The sequence below is a fragment of the Bos javanicus genome, chromosome 1 (genome assembly GCF_032452875.1).
Source record: "Bos javanicus breed banteng chromosome 1, ARS-OSU_banteng_1.0, whole genome shotgun sequence".
Lineage (NCBI taxonomy): Eukaryota > Metazoa > Chordata > Mammalia > Artiodactyla > Bovidae > Bos > Bos javanicus.
Window position 1 is genome coordinate 119,960,575 of NC_083868.1, and position 22,784 is coordinate 119,983,358.

At 37.0% G+C, this 22,784-nt stretch overlaps 1 long non-coding RNA gene across 1 annotated transcript in view; it reads left to right on the top strand.

Annotated features, from left to right (window-relative positions):
- The window catches only part of LOC133254723 (uncharacterized), a 108,428-nt gene extending 99,127 nt beyond the window's left edge, over positions 1 to 9,301 (top strand). The window contains exons 3-4 of the long non-coding RNA XR_009738752.1: positions 7,592 to 7,651; positions 9,061 to 9,301. This is a non-coding gene — a long non-coding RNA (uncharacterized LOC133254723). The remainder of the gene's footprint in view (positions 1 to 7,591; positions 7,652 to 9,060) is intronic.
- Positions 9,302 to 22,784: the final 13,483 nt, after the last annotated feature.

Consider the following 22,784-nt stretch of genomic DNA (forward strand, 5'->3'; position numbering starts at 1 on the left):
TTAAGTCCTCAAGGAGAAGGGTATTGGAATATAAATATCAACAGGTAGATACTTATTACTTTAAAAAAATTATTTATATAAACTTTATTTAAGAAATATAATTCTACAGAGTTCCCATTTGGACAAAAAATATAATTACCTAAGTAATGAGAGATAGAAATTACAACACAAGAGCAATAGAAGAGTTTTTGTTCGGATTCTTTTTAGCACTAAATAATGTTCCTTGGCCTGAATGTAGCACAGTTTATTTATCCCTTTCTCTCCTGAAGGACATCTTGATTGCTTCTAAGTTTTAAAAAATCATAAACAAAGCTTCTTTAAATATCTGAGCTCAGGTTTTTGTGTAGACATAAGTTTTCAACTCTTTTGGGTAAACACTAAGGAGTAAGATTGCTGAAATGAATAGTTTGAGTATGCTTAGCTTTGTAAGAAACTGCCCAACTGTCTTCCAAGGCAATGTACCATTTTGCATCTTTTCCAGCAATGAATGAGATTTCCTGCTTTTCCAGTGTTGGGGATTTTGTGAAATTCTAATAAATATAGATCTTATTATTAATGTATTTTAATCCACCTTTTAAATTTACAATTTCCATTAAAACTCTTAGTATCTTACAAAATATTCAAGCATTTTTGATTAACCTATCCTGTACTTTCTTTGACTGATTCATTTAACAATATTAGAGTGAAATTGTGTTCCAATTGCTGCACTTGGTAAAATGTACTATAATGAATAATGTATGATACAACCATAAGAATGAATCAAAAAGAAGAAACAGACAAAGTAGATGAGAGAGAGCTTTTATTTATATCTTAATGGTTTAACAATAGGCAAAAATGTATTATCAATTTAAAAGAGCTTGGAAAGGAAATTTATTTGGGAAATATTCCCTAAGGAAATGTTTGGTCTCTGATAAGCTAAAATTTGAATTTGTTCTTGAATAAACTAAAAAAAAATAGCTTTTCTAAAAATATAAAATGATTATACTTCAAAGATTATAGAAATGATGTTCAGCACTCTTTTCTTTATTATACTCTGGTAGTTGTTTTTTTTCCACCCCCATGTAGAGCAGATGAAGAAGAAAAGGAATCAATAAAGTAAAAATTACAGGATAGGAGTAAGACCAATCAATGTACCTCACAGATTTATTTGAAGTTTGTAAACAACTACCATATGCATTGTCTCAATCAGGGGTCCAGATAAGGAAGGTCATTATTGAACCTCAAGTTACAGATGCACTTGTTAGCTTCCAGATACAGCTCAAGTGCATGCTCATGCATTCATATTAGCCACTAATTAAGGGCCACTTGGGGGGAGTTTAAGCTCTTAAACTGGATTAGTGAAAGTGATCAAAAGGACCAATTGAATTTTGTAAATTAGTTTTACAAGATAGGGAGTGGACTTTGAAAAGGACTTTCTAAATCAGACATCACTGATTTCTTCATCACAGACTTAAGATGAAGGTTGTCATCAAGAGGATTTGAGCAGAATCATCAACTCAATGTTGACACTAGTTGATGAAATGTGGTGTGTTGAACCAACAATTAGTGTCAAAATTCCAAATACAAAATCCAGTGGCACTTTATGATTTAGAAGTTAAGTTTGAAATGAAAGCTCCCTTTCTTTATTCTAGTGGCTTATTTGGAAAGAATCTCTTTGTTATTCTCAAAAGACATTAATAATTATTTTTGGATTTTTACATTAATGGATTTCTAGGTTGGATAGTTAGAGTGTTGTTAGATACAACACAATGTTTATGCATATTTTCTACTATTATAGTTGTTTGGTTTAAAAGTGCCATTTTTTGGAATACAATTTTGTATGCATGCATGCTAAGTTGCTTCAGTCGTGTCTGACTCTTTGCGATCCCATCACCTATAGCCCACCAGGTTCCTCTGGGATTCTCCAGGCAAGAATACTGGCGTGGGTTGCCATAACCTCCTCTACAAGATCTTCCCAACTCAGACATGGCGCTCACATCGCTTACGTCTCTGGCATTGGCAAGCAGGTTCTTTACCACTAGTACCACCTGGGAAAACCTCAATTTTGTATATGTTTGGTGTTTTTTTTTTTTTAATCCTCACAAAACCTTCCACAGTGCATGTTCCTATTTTGCAAAGAAGAGAAAAAAGTTTCATGGATATTAGTAAATTTCCTTATGGTTTCATGGATAGTACATCATAGAAGAAAAAATTCATAAATTTCTTTAGGACGACATGGGCAGCATGTAGAACTAAAAGTCCAGAATCATCCAGATCCAAAGCATTTGTTTATCTTCAACACCTTATTATCTCTCCGATTTGAATATAAAACACACAATATGTAAGTCTGTTTTGCAAGAACATATTTACAAAAACATTATTACAAAAAATAAATGTTATTTAGGTCACCTATTTGAGGGCAGAAGGACCTTTTGTCTAGGGCTAAGATTTTTTCTATCTCATCTATGGAACTGAGCTGTTGACCATTGTTACTCATTTATAAGAAGCACAGGATTCTCCAAAGATTAGGCCCAAAGAAAGTCATATTTCATTAACATCTGTCTTCTAGCCTTTTGATGATGTGCATTTTCTGATTCAAAGTTAATGGTTCTGATTTAGCTCAGGAACCCCTTTGAGAATCGGTGTGTTCTCAAAAAAATACATATATTATTTTACAGGGTTCAAGAACCATCTGAATTGCAAATTTTCTAAAGTATGATTTTCAGTTTTCTACCAAAGAAAATAATATTATGAATTCTTGATGGGGAAAGTCTATAGTGTTTTAGTGTCCTAGGGTTGTGGTTACAAACTGCCAAAAGCTTGATGGCACAAAACAACAGAAATTTATTTGCTCACAGCTCTAGAGGCTAGGAGTTTGAAATCCAGATGTCAATGTGGTTAGCCTCCCTCCAAAGGCTTCAGAAGGAATCCTGCATGGCTTCTTCCAGCTTCTGGGGGTCTTCAGGTGTTTTTCTTGGCTGCATCACCCCCATCCCTACCTCTGTCTTCATGTGGCCTTTTCCTCCATGAGACTGTCTTTTCTTCTTTTATGAGGACACTTGCCCTGGGATTTAGATCCCACCCAGGAATCCAAGAGGATCTCATGTCAAAACTCCTTTACTTAATTCCAGCTGCAAAGACTCCTTTTTTCCCCAAAAAGGTCACATTTACAGCCTCCAGGGTTACAATGTAAAAATCTTTTGGGAAGCAACAATCCAGCCACAGTCAGCAAGGCTTATTTTGTTTTTGAACCTCATTTCCCCACATAACTGGTTCATAAAAGCCTGAAAATACTTCTACTTAAGGCTTATGACAATTAATAGAAATGAAAAATAGGAAGGCAAACTACAGACCTAAGTAGGAGGCAGGATGCACAGTGGTTAAGGTCTTCAGTACAATCCCGTTGTGAACTTTCCTCATCTGTATAATAGGATGAGTATCTACTTCAGAGGGGTCTTGTAAGGATCAAATGAAAAAAATCATGCCATTTAGCATAATGCCCTGGTATGCAGTTAATGGTAAGTAATGGCTTACCACTGGGCTTTCTGGTGGCTCAGTGGTAAAGAATCCACCTGCCAGGTAGGAGCCATGGATTCAATCCCTGGGTCCAGAAGATCCCTGGAGAAGGAAATGGCAACCCACTCCAGTATTCTTGCCTAGGAAATCCCATGGACAGAGGACCCTGTATAGTCCATGGGGTCACAAGAGAATCGGACAACACTCAGCTACTAAACAAGCAAAAACAAACAAACAAAAATGCTGGTCATCAATATATATGCTCCCTTAGAGCATCCTTTGATGTTCCTTAGGCATAGTTATCTATCTATCAATTTATATATCTATTTATCCATGCATTCATCTTTAATCTATTAATTAAGCAGATTATTTGTTTTACTAACAATGTTTATAAATAAGAATAAATCAAACTCCCATAGATGGAAGCTTTCATTCTTAGAAGTCATTTTTATGGGCAAAGACCAGTAAAATGAGCATTCTTCTGGCCTGTAGAGACCCTAAACATTTGTTCCCCCATTTGCCATTTATTGGAAATTCTTATTTAAGGGCTTGTGATAGAAACAAGAGAGCAAAACTGATTTGGACAGTTTCAGCTGTCAATTTAAATTCTATTCATGGTGATACATGAATTATACAATAATTATAATAAAGCATAATTGATGCCTTAAAGATGTAATAGGAAACCACGGGAACAGAACGAAATGCAGGGCTCCTGCAATTTAGAAGAGCAGTGCACAGGCAGGTCAAAAGACTGTCTCCCAAAAGATAGCGTTTTAGTGGGAAGAACACAGGTCCAAGAGTCATGGAGACATTAGAGGAATGAATTCTCTCTTTGTTACTATTGAGCTGTTCCTTAAACTCTGTTTCCCCATCTGTAAAATGAAACTAATATTTATATCATTGAATTGTTGTGGGAATTAATTAAATAATGCATTTGGAATAATACCTAGCAAAGGAAATATAAATATTGCCTATTTAGTTGTTGTTGTTACAGCCACTCGATCAATTTCCTAGTGCACAGGAGTTCAACAAGACGTGTTTTTCTTTCTTTCTATGGACAGCAATTTCCATTTTAGAATCATCTCTCGAGGAGGCCATTTATAACTGTACCACCTCTCCCTTCCCCATTTTCTAAATTCTATGGCAAGAGCATATGTATGTTGAAATAGCTGGTTTCTGTGTTTTTCTTCTCCATTATACTATAATCTCCTTGAAAACTAATAAAGTATCTCATTCAAATATGTTGCCCTCATATATAATAAAATATGGAAGTTAATCAGTGAATGTTTTTGAACTATTAAGATTTCAGATGCACACTTTCCTCCTCTCACCAAAAAAATCTGATAGGCTATGAAGCTGTAGTAACACCTCAAGAAATTTCATATCATTAGCTTTAAACCAGAAGTCTAGGATGAGGTCCTTTAAGTGTAATTGTGTGACTTTTTAACTGCTACATAATAATTACCACATAGTGATTTAAAATAACATACTTTTGTTATCTCACTCACAGCTGAGGTTTGTCTAGGCTGGGTTTTTATCTTCAGGGTCCCATTAAGTTGGGATCAAGGTATACTTGGGTCTGCCATCTCTTCAGAACAGCGGAAAGGATTTGTTTCCAAGCTCCCTCAGACTGTTGACAGAATTCATGTCCTTGCAACGTTGGGATTCATGGCAGCTTGTTTCTTCAAAGTTAGCAAGGAATATGACACCTCCAGAGCAAGCTTGCTAGCAAGATGGAGTCTTACATAATGTGCAGTAACCACACGAATGGTATCCCATGATCTTGGCCATATAACATAGCATAATAATGATGATGACACCCTATCATTTTTCCCATATTCTGCTGGTTAGAATCAAGTTCTGCTCACACTCAAGAGAAGGAGACTGTTCAAGGTGTAAACATCAGGAAATTGGGGCCCCTGTTATTGTTTAGTCTCTTGGTCACGTCCAACTCTTTGAGACCTAATGGACTGTAGCCTGCCATGCTCCTCTGTCTGTGGGATTTCCCAGGCAAGAATACTGGAGCGGGTTGACATTTCCTTCTCCAAAGGACCTCTGGAGCCACCTTAAGATCTGTTTTCCAAAGTTATGTTTGGGGTGCCCAAGAGTTCTGGACTTCAAGTGCTTTCATTGAGGACTAGGGATTAGATAGTAATGATGGTATTTAACAGTGATATATACATAAGAAGAAAAAATAGAATGTGGGAAAGAATACAAAAAGACTACTTCTGATATAATTCTCCATAATAAAAAATCATGTACCTGAGGCATGTTACTGTACGAACTTAGAAGTATCTATTAATTGATATGTTATGGTAGAACAATCATTAGAAAGATAATTCATCACACTAGAAGAACTGTACTGTGCATTATAAATTACTGTAATAATACACTGCACCTGATAGTTATTAATTTCAGTGCCATCTGATTTATCATAACATTAAACCACTCTGTATTTGAAGAGAGACAAATGGAAGTTCATTTTCTTGGTGTTCTGAAATATGGGGAAACAAGATGCTCAAGAATAATAATTAGAAGCATAGGGTTACTGTATTTTCTGGACCAGAGTCTGTGATTACATGGATATGATGGTTAAATTTCTTAAGCTCATTATTATTATTTAGCAACCAGTCTGTGTTTTACTAAATGAAGGTGATTGTGAAGCTCTCTTTTGTTGTTTGGTCGCTATGTCGTGGCTGACTCTTGCGACCCTGGTGGACTGTAACCTCTCAGGTTCCTCTGTCTGTGGGATTTCCCAGGCAAGAATACTGGAGTGTGTTGCCATTTCATTCTCCATGGGATCTTCCCAACCCAGGGATTGACCCTGTGTCTCCTGCATTGCATCCAGATTCTTTATTGCTGAGCCACCAGGGAAGCTCGCTTACGTTATATCTGCCTGGAATATTACATTGGCTGCCTAGGTAACCTGGCCAATTTGACTGCCTGAGTCAGGCCTCTTCCTCACCATGGACCCTTGCAACTCTCTTTTAAACCTTCAGACTAATGGACAAAGATCACTTTCCCAGCTTGAGAAGGATTTTTCTAGGTATTCTTCCTCATAGAAGCACTGAATTAGCATTCAATTCAAGTGACTTCAGAAGTCAGGAAGATTCAGTTAGTGAGGAAGTTGTGATATCAAATAATATTGTTAAGCATATGCCCCATTTCCACAGGTCAGATATTAATCATGTCCAGTGGATTATTCCCAATTAGGAACATAGGCCTCATGATATCCAATAAGTGAGGGAAGTGCCTATAATTTCTGTATTTAATTAGTCATGAAGAATTTAATTTTCATTAAGTGTTTAAGTCCAAATATTTACTTATATATTTTATATTTGGTGACTAAAATGCTACAATATGTTATGCCTATCCAATAATCATTCAACAGTCATTTCCCAATCCATATTTAAAAATACACAACATAATTTTGTATATGAATGCTTGAAAAATGATGCCTGTAGCTAATTACCAGCCCCATCCTGGCAATTTGGGCTTTTATTAGAAATGAGCTTTAAGTGGAATGACCTGAAAGCTTTTCATGCCATACTGGGGGCTTCCCTGGTGGCTCAGATGGTAAAGAATCCTCCCCAAAATGTAGGAGACCCAGGTTTGATCCCTGGGTCAGGAAAAGCCCTTGGAGAAGGGAATGAGTACCCACTCCAGTATTCTTGCCTTGAGAATTCCATGGGAAGAGGAGCCTGATGGGCTACAGTCCATGAGCCCATGACTGAGCAACTAACACTTTCACACTTTCATGTTGCCTTGATTCTTCGGAGCAGTCAAAGCTCTCTGTGGTATCCTCTGCTCTTCACTCTTTCATGAGTAAGCACCTATTGTATACATAGTACTATTTTACATTTTGGAGCTATGACAATGTGTACGATAAAACCCCTGCCTTCAACAAGCTTATCAGTGAAATGGAAATTGAGAAGAAGACAGAAAAAACAGCTATGTAACATAATTCAAATAGTGATGAATACTATGTTGGAAAAAAAGAAAACAGGGTGTCTTAGTCACTTAGAGATGCTATTAAAAAAAAAAAAAAAGAACTGCCAAAGTTGGGTGGCTTATAAATCAAATTTATTTCTCACAGTGCTGGAGGCATTGTGAAGTCCAAGATCAAGATACAAACATTCAGCCCATAACACAAAATGTAAGTTTAAGAAGATGATAGTAGAGAAGGTTTAGAGTTATAGTTGTTGTTGTTCAGTCACCCAGTTGTGTCTGACTCTTTGAGACCCTATTCTCAGTTGGGGGTGATTCAAAATTTTTTTGTATGGCAAAAAGAATCCTTCTGATTTTGTCCCAAGTTTAGCTGTTATATCTCTTCTTTAAAATGACATTAGCCCCAGTATCACAGCCTTGTGCTCATTCGTATTTAAGCTAATGCCTAAAGTTCAGCCCTGGGATTTCTTTGTAAGGAAGGATGGTAAAGCTGAAACTCCAGTACTTTGGCCATCTCATGAAGAGTTGACTCATTGGAAAAGACTCTGATGCTGGGAGGGATTGGGGGCAGGAGGAGAAGGGGACGACAGAGGATGAGATGGCTGGATGGCATCACCAACTTGATGGACGAGAGTCCGAGTGAACTCCGGGAGTTGGTGATGAACAGGGAGGCCTGGTGTGCTGCGATTCATGGGGTTGCAAAGAGTCGGACATGACTGAGCGACTGAACTGAACTGAACTGAACTGAAAGTTGAAAATATTTTTTCAATGCTGTATTTCACCTTATTTTCAACAGATGTGAAACATAAATATGTTTATTTTTTACAACTTCTTAATTTTTTCTGACAGTTTAAATTATATATATATATGTATGTATGTATGTATGTATGTATACACAGTTGTTCCACATGGCTTCTGCCAAATCAGTACCACCACTTCCTCCCACAGTCTCATTTCCCAGAATGCCTTTCCCTCTATGGTACCTGTTTAATCACCTAGAAGAACTTGGGTAAATTGGATGGTGGGGAAGGAGAAGCAGTTTTTCTCCAGAGGCAGTGGCCGCCAGATGTTTACCTTTGCCAAACAAAGAATGTGGAAGCCATTCAAACATCTTGTCTTAAAAGATCAAAAAAAAAAAAAAAACAATAAAAATGGCTGTGGAAATGTTCCAGGTTAAAGGAGGCTAACATGACAACCACATGCAACATCCAATCCTAAGCTGGATCCTGTACTGAAGAAAATTAAAATGCTATAAAGGATATTATTAATTCAACTGGAAAAACTTGAATGCAAATAACCAGTTGGGAAAAAGCATTATATCATTGTTAATTTACTGGAGTTGAAAACTGTAGTGTGATTATGTAAGAGACTATTTCTACTCAGATGAACTGCACAAAAAAATCTTTAAGAATAAAAAGTCATAATTTAAGGAATTTACCCTCAAGTGGTTCAGAAAAAAAAAAAGTGTGCGTGTTTGTGTGTAGGATGGGAAGCAATAAAGCAAATGTAGTAATTAAAAAAAAATAGGTGAGTGTGTATAGTGAGTGTTTTGTACTATTTAAAATTTGGCAGGACTTCCCTGGTGGTCCAGTGGTTAGAATCTGCTTTCCTTTACAGGGGACATGGGCTCCATCCCTGGTCAGGGAAGATCCCACATGATGTGGGGCAACTAAACCTGTGCACCACAACTGCTGAAGCCTGCACACCTAGAGCCTGTGCTCCACAGCGAGAAACCACGGCGCTCAGAAGTCCATGCACCATAAGGAAGAGTAGCCCTGCTTACGGCAACTGGAGAAAGCCCGCATGCAGGATAAAAACCAGTGCAGCCAAAAGTAAATAAATAAATCAAACTTGACAAGTTCCTTGAAATTATTTTCAAATTTTCAAAAAGAAAGTTTTAATTGTTCTCTCACATGATTAGATTTGATGACAAAATGACCTCTTTACTAGTAGAAAAAGGGTTAGGTGGTAAAGTCTATGATCTGCAGTGGCCAAAGAGTTGTTTAAATGCTCCTTTGTAGTTTCCTGAAGCAAAATAACTAGAGAAGGAAAGACTAGAATCTCAAGTAGATTTTGTAGTAGAACACTAGAAGCTGTGACTCCATTAGATTACATGGTAATGGGGAATTAAGGTTGTAGATGCACTTAAATTTGCTAATCAGCTAACTCTAAAATATTACAGATTATCTGGGGCTTGCCACGTAGCTCAGTTGGTAAAGAATCTGCCTGCTGATGCAGGAGACGTGGGTTTGATCCCTGAGTCAGAAATATCCCCTGAAGTAGGAAATGACAACCTGCTCCAATATTCTTGCCTAGAAAATTCCATGGACAGAGAAGCCTGGCAGGCTACTAAGTGACATGACTTTTTGTATTTTCTTTTTGTATTTTAATACTAAATTCAAACTTTTATTCCATGAGGCAACTTAGAACACTAGGGTTATGACTATTTATATTAGTAATAGCAATAACATCAGTAAATCATCTTTATAAAATTATATATAATCTCTTTTGAATCCTACAAAAGTATTCTAAAGGAGTCTAGAGATGAGAAATGTTTTTCTTAAATGTTTATAATAAGTGGAGCTAGAATCTGGATCCAGGCAAGACCTTTGACTCAAATTCTTACATTCTTCCACGGAAGTTCTTTGCTGAGTTCATTCATCCATTCACTCACTCATCAAATAGTTATGGAATGCCCATAATATACTAAGGAATGTGCTACCACAGTCTGTTATAGCATATTGTATATTTATTTTAACATGTAATAAAGATTGATAACCTGTTAATGCATAGCAGTGGAATTGTCATAGGGCATATTCTATTTTCCTACTTGCTCATGACAATAAGGAAAGGCCAGAATTTTATGAGATTCCAAATGGGGACTCCATTTTCAGGAATGTACCTAGTTTTGATGTAAAACTTTTATTTTTTTTTAATTTTATTTTATTTTTAAACTTTACATAATTGTATTAGTAAGAACAAACTCTTCATATATCTTTATGTGTCTGCCCATAAACATGAAGGTAATTAGCTCTTTCACTTTTATCAAAATCTTTAAGTGGTGTTTCACATGGAAGAAAAAGAGATGTATGGTCTCATTTCTAATAAAAATAATATTTGATCAGCTTATTTCTTTAATATGATATAAATGATCAAACTCCCGATACCTATTCCAAGACTGACTCACTGTAATTATCTACCAGTGAATTATTCTCATTCAATTTATTCAGAACAGTAACTCTGAAACTTATTTGACCATAAAACTCTAAAAATTATATTTTCCAAACTCCAAAGGCTCATGAACTCTAATGCTAGCATACAGGAGAAAGGAAAAACTTGTCTCCTAGAAAAACTAATAGCTTCATGGGCTGACACTAGATTTAATTTATATGTTTAATATACAATAACCACCAGATACATCATCCATACACAATTTGAATCAGTAGTCATTTACAAGATGACACACGATGAGATGGTTATTGGAAGGGGCTGCCTGTGTGTAGATGGGCAGTTTGAATATCATGCCTTCATTCATGTCACAGTAATTTTTCTAGTCTTCTCTGAGGTGACACACCTCAGGCAATTTTTGCATTAAAAATAACTATCTATGTCTGCATCTCTATTCCCAGTAGCATTGACATATATACAACACCATGGATAAAATAGATAGCTAGTGGGAAACTGCTATATAACACAAGGAGCTCAGCTTGGTGCTCTGTGATGACCTAGAGTGTTGGAATGGGGGTGTGATGGAGGCTAAAGAGGGAGGGGATGTAAGTATATACATAGCTGATTCACTTTGATGTAGAGCAGAAACTAATACAATACTGTAAAGCAATTATGCTCCAATAATAAAATTAAAAAATAACTAAGTAAATCTATGCAATTTTTGAACCCACTTACGTGATACATTTTAGAAAAACAATGTTCCTAGTATCTGGTTCCCCTGAAGTTTTGTTTGTTAATTTTTCCAGAACACAAATTGATACCACACCAAGCAGTTTGGGAGAAGCTAATCTCATTTCTCTCTCTTTGCTGCTTCTAGTCACAACACTGAGACGGCGGTTTTATAAACACAGAGTTTATATGTGACTGTATTTATCTCTGGCTTCACTCCAAAATGAAACAGAAATTACATCGGCATAATCATTTCTTTTGTTTCTTTCCTCTGGCCTGTATCACTGACAGTGTTCTGGTGACAGAATGACAACATCACGCCAACTTTTAGTCACTTACAGGGTAAATTCCTTTTTTAAAAGTGTCACACTGGGAACATAAATGCAAAGACCGGATCCCCATGTGCAAAGTGAATAGAAGTGATTTTATAATGAGCCAGAGCCTCTAAACAGAGATCTATTTGGATTTAGATAATTGAGCTCATCTTTATCAATGAAATTTTCCTCAACACTCTTTCCTTCTTCTCTGCCTAACGACTTCTTTTCTTAGACTTCCTTTCCTGAGGCCCAAGTTCAGACTAGCTATGTTTCCACTGTGCTCCTGGACACATTCCAATGTTCCAAGCACAGCATTTTCTCCCACTGTGATTTCTCAATCTCCCAATGTGATTTCCTCTTTGTTTTGGTGTATTTACTACTGGAGTGTAAAGTCTTTATGGACAGAGACTATTTCTCTCGTTCACTGTTGTATTGTTAGTGCCTTGCATGATATCTGGTACATAGTATGTGCTCAATAAATATTTGGGAAATCTCTCCCCTCTTCATATATATATGCACACATATACATACATATATGTGTGTGTATCAAAATAAAGACAGATCAAGAATGAACAATTATAAGGGCATAATGTCTCATGTTATAATCATAGTGTTGGTAACTATGCAATGAATGCTAAGAATGCAATGTCAACAATCTCTGATATCTTTACTATATATTACATTGGCTTAATACTTGTTAACAATTGATTGGCTGAAAATTTCAATGCTTAAAATGAGTGGTTTTTTTTCTAAATAAATTTCCTAAACTGAGTATTGAATAATGTCAGCAGTCCATGGGGTCACTAGGAGTCAGATACTACTGAGTGACTTCACTCTATTTTTTCACTTTCATGCATTGGAGAAGGCAATGGCACCCCACTCCAGTACTCTTGCCTGGAGAATCCCAGGGACGGGGGAGCCTGGTGGGCTGCCGTCTATGGGGTCGCACAGAGTCAGACACGACTGAAACGACTTAGCAACAGCAGCAGCAGCAACTAGATTTCAGATACACACATGCTTTCTTAAAGTATCCATTTTTCATTTTCCTTCTTTCCTTTTTTCTTTCCTTTTTTCCTTCCTTTCCATTTTATTTTTGTTGTGTTCTTATTTGGGAAATACTTTTGGCTATCAAACAGTTAAATTCAAGGCACAACTGCTGAGTTTAGATTCCATAAGGTTGATGCTTTTGTTATTAATTTTAAATGGACCTATGCTATGTAGCTGCCATTATGAAAGCAATTGTAATTTTTCCCATTTTATAATCTTTTCAGATACACCCTTGAGTGTCTTAACTACTCTTTGAGTAGCGGTTGAAAGTGAAAGTGAAGTCGCTCAGTTGTGTTCGACTCTTTGCGACCCCATGGACTGTAGCCTCCTCTGTCCATGGGATTTTCCAGGCAAGAGTACTGGAATGGGTTGCCATTTCCTTCTCCAGAGGATCTTCCCAACCCAGGGATCAAACCTGGGTTTCCCACATTGTAGGCAGATGCTTTACCATCTGAGCCACCAGGGAAGTTAATTAGTAGAGGTTACAATGCTACAAATGCTGTACACTGTAGGTGATGGATTTCTAAGGAACTTGAAAATCATGTAGTCTCCAATGGGAAAAACTGGGAAAGACTTGATAATTCATATATTAGTTGGAATTCTCCAGAGAAACAGAACCAAAAGCGTGGATGGATATATAGATAAGAGAGACAAAAAGAGAGAGAGGGAGATTGTAAGGAACTGGTTCATGTAACTGTGAAAGCTGACAAATCTAAAATATGCATGATATACTGGCAAACTAAAAACCCAACAAAGAGTTGATGCTGTAATGCAAATCTGAAGGCAGTCTGTTGGCAGAACATTCTTTTCTTTGAGGGAGGTCAATCTTTTTTCTATTCAGACCTTCAAATGATTGTGAGGCCCACCCACATTAAGGAGAGTAATATTTGTTACTCAAAATTCACTGTTTTAAATGTTAAACTCATCTAAAAAATATTTTTACAGAAACATATAGAATGATGTTTGAAGAAATATCTGGGTACTGTGACCTAACCAAGTTGACGCAGAAAATTAACAATTATAGTCCATATAGCGCATCTCTTCTCTTTTACTGTGCTTAACTAGACCGTTCAGGTATGACCTAAATCAAATCCCTTATGATTACTCAGTGGAAGTGAGAAATAGATTTAAGGGACTAGATCTGATAGAGTGCCTGATGAACTATGGACGGACGTTCATGATATTGTACATGAGACAGGGATCAAGAACATCCCCATGGAAAAGAAATGCAAGAAAGCAAAATGACTGTCTGAGGAGGCCTTACAAATAGCTGTGAAAAGAAGTGAAAAGCAAAGGAAAAAAGAAAAGAAATATCCATTTGAATGCAGAGTTCCAAAGAATAGCAAGAAGAGATAAGAAAGCCTTCCTCAGCGATCAATGCAAAAAAAGAGGAAAACAATAGAATGGGAAAGGTGAGAGATCTCTTCAAGAAAATTAGAGATACCAAGGGAACATTTCATGCAAAGATGGGCTCGATAAAGGACAGAAATAATATGGACCTAAGAGAAGCAGAAGATATTAAGAAGAGGTGGCAAGAATACACAGAAGAACTGTACAAAAAACATCTTCATGACCCAGATAATCACGATGGTGTGATCACTGACCTAGAGCCAGACATCCTGGAATGTGAAGTTAAGTGGGCCTTAGGAAGCATCACTATGAACAAAGCCAGTGGAGGTGATGGAATTCCAGCTGAGCTATTTCAAATCCTGAAGGATGATGCTATGAAAGTGTGGCACTCAATATGTCAGCAAATTTGGAAAACTCATCAGTAGTCACAGGCATGAAAAGGTCAGTTTTCATTCCAATCCCAAAGAAAGGCAATGCCAAAGAATGCTCAAACTACCGCACAATAGCACTCATCTCACACGCTAGTAAAGTAATGCTCAAAATTCTCCAAGCCAGGCTTCAGCAATACTTGAATCATGAACTTCAGATGTTCAAGCTGGTTTTAGAAAAGGCAGAGGAACCAGAGATCAAATTGCCAACATTTGCTGGATCATTGAAAGCAAGAGAGTTCCAGAAAAACATCTATTTCTGCATTATTGACTATGCCAAAGCGTCTGCCTGTGTGGATAACAGCAAACTGTGGAAAATTCTTCAAGAGATGGGAATACCAGACCACCTGACTTGTCTTTTGATAAACCTGTATGCAGGTCAGGAAGCAACAGTTAGAACTTGACATGGAACAGACTGGTTCCAGATAGGAAAAGGAGTACATCAAGGCTGTATATTGTCACCCTGCTTATTTAACTTCTATGCAGAGTACATCATGAGAAACGCTTGCCTGAAAGAAGCACAAGCTGGAATCAAGATTGCTGGGAGAAATATCAATAACCTTAGATATGTAGATGACACCACCCTTATGGCAGAAAGCGAAGAAGAACTAAAAAGCCTCTTGATGAAAGTGAAAGTGGAGAGTCAAAAAGTTGGCTTAAAGCTCAACATTCAGAAAACTAAAATCATGGCATCTGGTCCCATCACTTCATGGGAAATAGATGGGAAAACAGTGGAAACAGTGTCACTTTATTTTTCTGGGCTCCAAAATCACTGCTGATGGTGACTGCAGCCATGAAATTAAAAGATGTTTGCTCCTTGGAAGGAAACTTATGACCAACCTAGATAGCATATTCAAAAGCAGAGACATTGCTTTGCCAACAAGGGTCCGTCTAGTCAAGGCTATGCTTTTTCCAGTAGTCATGTATGGATGTGAGAGTTGGACTTTAAAGAAAGTTGAGCACCGAAGAATTGATGCTTTTGAACTGTGGTGTTGGAGAAGACTCTTGAGAGTCCCTTGGACTTCAAGGAGATCCAACAGCCAGTTGGATCTCTTCAAGGAGACCCAACCAAAGGGACAGTGATCAGTCCCTTTCTGATCACTCAGAAAGGAGATCAGTTCTGAGTGTTCACTAGAAGGACTGTTGTTGAAGCAGAAACTCCAATACTTTGGCCACTCAAAGTGGCCAAAGAGCTGACTCATTTGAAAAGACCCTGATGTTGGGAGGGATTGGGGGCAGGAGGAGAAGGGGGTGACAGAGGATGAGATGGTTGGATTGCATCACCGGCTTGATGGACTTGGGTTTGGGTGAACTCCAGGAGTTGGTGATGGACAGGGAGGCCTGATGTGCTGTGGTTCATGGGGTCGCAAATTGTCAGACAGAACTGAGAGACTGAACTGAACTGAACTGACATAAACAGTTTAGAAAGGCAAAGCTATTATGGGAATCCTCGTTGGGATTTCTTCCCCGAGACCAAGGAGTATTTAAGCAAAACAGGCAGCAAATGGAATTATTAGTTTTTACCATTAAATTTAGTATAGGCTCTGCCGTCAGTTTGTGTGGCTACAGATACTCATTTAAGTTGTTCTAAAACAGTGTGCATCAGTTTCCTCATTGTAAAAAATAACTATAAATCCCCAGTGATGTTGTAAGTGGCATATACATTGGAGAAAACAATTATTCCAATTGACTGGTCATCTGTGATAAATGCAGAGTTTCTGATATTGGTTATTGAAAATAGAAAAGCAGAGACAAGAAACTGGCTCTAAATTTAGAATATAAGATATAATTGGATTCTAAATTTGTCAAAAGGGTTGTTCCTTATCCCCAGTCAATAATGAGTACTAGACACTAAGTACGTGCAACATTTTCTTTGATGCTCGTTTGTACACCAGTTGCTTTTGATCCACGTCTGAATTCTCCCATGAAGCACACTCAAGAGTTCTTGTAAAAATATTTGTCTACATGAGAAAATAAAGTCCCATGATTTTGCCATGTGGCAAGACAGGTGGCCATCTGGAGAGTTTCTATATTGTAGATGAGAATGTCCTTCCCTGAGGATAAACAAAGTATCCAAGGAGTTTGTCATGAGGTAGACCAGGTGCTCACAATACCACACAAGAAACATACTTTGCAGTGGAATTTGATCTCTTCTTGATGCATGCAAGTTTCATTATAGATAATGGGAATTACATGTGTATTTTCAGAAAGCACTATGCTGGGTGAACTGCAAAGGAAAAGAAAACACAGGCATGAGATTTTAAAAGAAGTTAAAAAAAAAGAATAAGAAACAAGAAAGAAAAGAAACCCCAAACATTATGCCTCTCTACTCCTATGGTGATAATAAAAACTGTGGATGCTGAAAATGAAAGCGTGTACTTTTTAAAGAAACTAAATGTAGTTTCATGCCCTCCCACCTATGTGTAAGCTCAGATTCAAGATTATATTTGGCAACTAGTATTTTAGCTATTCATTTGCTTCCATAGAACAGTAGGTATATTGCATGAGGGTGTTGACTCTATTTTTTTCTTTTCAGTTATTTATTTTCAATGATTTTAAAATATTATAATTAAAAATTCTGGAATTAATATAACTGTATAAATATAATTTTTTTTACTATGTAGAGACCAGAAAATATAGGCTTTTCATTTATATATCAAAGTATCCTTCAAATAAAAGCAATAGTTATATGTAGTGTCAAAATATATTCAAGATTTCAATTTTAGGCAATAGTTGATAAGAATAAAAACTAATTCCTATTAAAACAAGTAGCTTCAAAACCTCAAAAGATAGTACTTTTTTGAGGTATGTAAATTTTGACGATGTGTAAATATTTTTAATTCTTTCAACATAGCTAAGTACAAACTGTTAGCAAGGATTAAAGTCTTGCAAAAAAAAAATTCTTGGCAAAACAATAAAACAGAAGGAAAAAAACAGAAAATATTGAGTCAGTCTCATAAAAGGAAGTAAATAGACTGTAAATAGAAATTGTTTTATTGCCAAATCAATTCATTTTTGGCAAGCTGCATGGTAATATGATGTCTTTTATATGGTGCTGAAATAGTTTTCACTGTGAGTTGTGAATAGACCCGTTACTAATGATTAACATTTGCTACATGATAGTTCATATTCACAATAGAGTAGATATGGTTTCTGCAATATAATTAATCAAATGCCATGAGAATTTTCTTCTTTTTTTTTTTTTTAACTGACCAACATCCAATTATCCCTGTGTGTGGTTTCTGTATATAAAGAGAAGATGGTTTCTCCTTCACGTTGCCACCATGACCCCTGGGGCTGTTAAAATTAAGATCACAGCCACTACTTAGATTTGCCTGGGCAATTAATAATTCTAGAACTTATTCTACTGGATAGATTTTCCAGCATTTTAATAATAAAGTTGTTAATGATAATTATGATGATGGCCTTTAGAACCTACTCTATACTTTACATAAATCACTGTTCCTTCTCACAATAATCCTGATATATATATATGTGTGTATATATATACTCCCAGAAAAATGCTTATTATAGATGAGGAAACTGGGCTCATAATACTAAGTAACTTGTCCTTGTGGTGACATAAATGTGAAGGAAATCCAAATAAGAGGGAATATGAATGTACATATAGTTGATTCACTTTGCTGTACAGCAGAAACTAACAGCATTGTAAAGTAAATATACACCAATAAAAATTAATTTTAAAAAGCTAAATAACTTTTCTACCATTGGATAGCTAGAAAGTGTCTGAATGACTAAGCCCAAAGATCTGAGACCCTACTGCCTATCTTTATGTGGTAAATGCTTATCATGTAATCAAGAATTAAGTGACTCTATATTAGATGTGGTCAAATACAAATTTAATAATCTACAACAAATAGTTTTTTATATGAAAATTTTTCACATATATATTTTCTGATGTAATTTCTTAATTTTACTATTGTCCAAGTAACAAACTATATCATTGCTTTGATATATTTTAAAATACAGTATAATGATTATAAATTTTATTGTAGAAGAAAATGCCTTTAAAATAAAAAATATATATGTGTCATGAATATTTGTTGATAACAGAATGTTCAGCATATTTTATATTCTAGAATTAGAGGGCATCAAACAGCATCAAAGTACCAAGTTATGTTGCTTACCTCAGTCATAATGTAAATCCATTATTAGAAATAACAATGTACTAATATTGCTGAAGTTTGGGGGCATTGATTTCCTGACCAAATGCTCCATATTTTACAGTTCCCTACGAGTGCATAAGTGGTAGTAACTTTTGCTCGCAGAATGGATGCTAGGTGCTTAATTTTTTTTCCCCAAAGTTTTTGAAATAGAAAAGAAAACTTCCTTCTGTTTGACTCAGATTGGGTTTCCAGATGTGTAGGGTCAAAGGTTGGAAATAAAAGTATCAAATTTTGGCCTGCTCTACTCAAACAGCCTGCCCAAATGTGTGAGAGCTTTCCCAGAGGAAAGTTGCCGTTTTCTTTTTCCTCTTACTTCTAGTAAGAGGTCCATACTAACTCTGCTGAATAAGAGCATTCTAATTCTGCCTTGTAAGTGATCTGAGTCTTCTCTTGTATTTATTCTTCAGGAATTGACTGCACTATGAACCGTTAAAATGCTTGTTATAAGTGCATAAATTTGGAAAGCTACTAATCTTCTTCACCCTGAGTTTGACATTGCCACGTTCTACTTGGTAACATTTGATGTTCTCTACCTCTTAACTAACTACTATTTTAAGATGAGAGCTAGAGGGTGAACCAACAAAAAAAATAGAGACATCATGAGCTTGATCCTTTTTACTCTGCTGAATGGTTGATCTTTAACAATTACTTTACATTTTAAGAATAAAAATTTTTGCTGGCTTTGAACATTTAGAAAATATCTGGAAATTTAAAATTTTACCAAAAAGTATGCTAAAGGATTCTTTACAAAGGCTTAAGTTAGGATGTCAACTTGAAATATCTACTATCAAAAATAAACGTGAAGAAATATCTATGACCTTTATTCTTCTTAATTATTTATCAATATACTCTATACTTTATAATGTTGTGGAATCATACCTTAGAGATATTGTGGGTTCAGTTCTAGACGACTTCAATGCAGCAAATATCACAGTAAAGTGAATCACATGAAACTTTTGCTTTCCTGGTACTCATAAAAGTTATTTTTATACTATAAGGTAGTCTATTAACTGGGCAATAGCATTATGTCTAAAAAAACAATATCCATAATTTAGTAAAAATACCTTATTCTCAGTTCAGTTCAGTTCAGTCGCTCAGTCGTGTCAAACTCTTTGCGACCCCATGAATCGAAGCACTCCAGGCCGCCCTGTCCATCACCAAATCCCAGAGTTCACTCAGACTCACGTCCATCGAGTCAGTGATGCCATCCAGCCATCTCATCCTCTGTCGGCCCCTTCTCCTCCTGCCCCCAATCCCTCCCAGCATCAGAGTCTTTTCCAATAAGTCAACTCTTCGCATGAGGTGGCCAAAGTACTAGAGTTTCAGCTTCAGCATCATTCCTTCCAAAGATATCCCAGGGCTGAACTCCTTCAGAATGGACTGGTTGGAGCTCCTTGCAGTCCAAGGGACTCTCAAGAGTCTTCTCCAACACCACAGTTCAAAAGCATCAATTCTTCAGTGCTCAGCTTTCTTCACAGTCCAACTCTCACATCCATACATGAGCATTGGAAAAACCATAGCTTTGACTAGATGGACCTTTGTTGGCAAAATAATGCCTCTGCTTTTCAATATGCTATCTAGGTTGGTCATAACCTTCCTTGCAAGGAGTAAGCATCTTTTAATTTCATGGCTGCAGTCACCATCTGCAGTGATTTTGGAGCCCAGAAAAATAAAGTGACACTGTTTCCACTGTTTCCCCATTTATTTCCCATGAAGTGATGGGACCAGATGCCATGATCCTCGTTTTCTAAATGTTGAACTTTAAGCCAATTTTTTCACTCTCTACTTTCACTTTCATCAAGAGGCTTTATAGTTCCTCTTCACTTTCTGCCATAAGGGTGGTGTCATCTGCATATCTGAGGTTATTGATATTTCTCCTGGCAATCTTGATTCCAGTTTGTGCTTCTTCCAGCCCAGCGTTTCTCATGATGTACTCTGCATATAAGTTAAATAAGCAGGGTGACAATATACCTTATTCTAAAAAATGCTAATTCAGACTGAAATTAAAGGAAGTGGGGAAAACCACTAGACTATTCAGGTATGACTTAAATCAAATCCCTTATGATTATACAGTGGAAGTGAGAAATAGATTTAAGGGACTAGATCTGATAGAGTACCTCATGAACTATGGATGGAGGTTCATGACATTGTACAGGAGACAGGGATCAAGACCATCCGTGGAAAAGAAATACAAAAAAGCAAGATGGCTGTCTGAGGAGGCCTTACAAATAGCTGTGAAAAGAAGAGAAGCAAAAAGCAAAGGAGAAAAGGAAAGACATAAGCATCTGAATGTAGAGTTCCAAAGAATAGCAAGAAGAGATAAGAAAGCCTTCTTCAGCAATCAATGCAAAGAAATAGAGGAAAACAACAGAATGGGAAAGACTAGAGATCTCTTCAAGAAAATCAGAGATACCAAGGGAACATTTCATGCAAAGATGGACTCGATAAAGGACAGAAATGCTATGGACCTAAGAGAAGCAGAAGATATTAAGAAGAGGTGGCAAGAATACACAGAAGAACTGTACAAAAAACATCTTCATGACCAAGATAATCATGATGGTGTGATCACTCACCTAGAGCCAGACATCCTGGAATGTAAAGTCAAGTGGGCCTTAGAAAGTATCACTATGAACAAAGCTAGTGGAGATGATGGAATTTCAGTTGAGCTATTTCAAATCCTGAAAGATGGTGTTGTGAAAGTGCTACACTCAATATGCAAGCAAATTGGGAAAACTCAGCAGTGGCCACAGGACTGGAAAAGGTCAGTTTGTATTCCAATCCCAAAGAAAGGCAATGCCAAAGAATGCTCAAACTACCGCACAATTGCACTCATCTCACACGCTAGTAAAGTAATGCTCAAAATTCTCCAAGCCAGGCTTCAGCAATACGTGAACCGTGAACTTCCAGATGTTCAAGCTGGTTTTAGAAAAGGCAGGGGAACCAGAGATCAAATTGCCAACATCTGCTGGATCATGGGAAAAGCAAGAGAGTTCCAGAAAAACATCTATTTCTGCTTCATTGACTATTCCAAAGCCTTTGACTGTGTGGATCACAATAAACTGTGGAAAATTCTTCAAGAGATGGGAATACCAGACCACCTGATTTGCCTCTTGAGAACTTTGTATGCAGGTCAGGAAGCAACAGTTAGAACAGGACAACAGACTGGTTCCAAATAGGAAAAAGAGTTAGTCAAGGTTGTATATTGTCACCCTGCTTATTTAACTTATATGCAGAGTACATCATGAGAAATGCGGGGCTGGAAGAAGCACAAGCTGTAATCAAGATTGCCAGGAGAAATATCAATAACCTCAGAAATATCAATAACCTCAGATGACATCACCCTTATGGCAGTAAGTGAAGAGGAACTATAAAGCCTCTTGATGAAAGTGAAAGTAGAGAGTGAAAAAGTTGGCTTAAAGCTCAACATTCAGAAAATGAAGATCATGGCATCTGGTCCCATCACTTCATGGGAAATAAATGGGGAAACAGTGGAAACAGTGTCAGACTTTATTTTTTGGGCTCCAAAATCACTGCAGATGGTGACTGCAGCCATGAAATTAAAAGATGCTTACTCCTTGCAAGGAAGGTTATGACCAACCTAGATAGCATATTGAAAAGCAGAGGCATTACTTTGCCAACAAAGGTCCATCTAGTCAAGGCTATGGTTTTTCCAATGCTCATGTATGGATGTGAGAGTTGGACTGTGAAGAAAGCTGAGCACTGAAGAATTGATGCTTTTGAACTGTGGTGTTGGAGAAGACTCTTGAGAGTCCCTTGGACTGCAAGGAGCTCCAACCAGTCCATTCTGAAGGAGTTCAGCCCTGGGATTTCTTTGGAAGGAATGATGCTGAAGCTGAAACTCTAGTACTTTGGCCACCTCATGTGAAGAGTTGACTTATTGGAAAAGACTCTGATGCTGGGAGGAATTGGGGGCAGGAGGAGAAGGGGACGACAGAGGATGAGATGGCTGGATGGCATCACTGACTGATGGACGTGAGTCTGAGTGAACTCTGGGATTTGGTGATGGACAGGGAGGCCTGGCGTGCTGCGATTCATGGGGTTGCAAAGAGTCAGACACAACTGAGCAACTGAACTGAACTGAAAAAATGCTAACT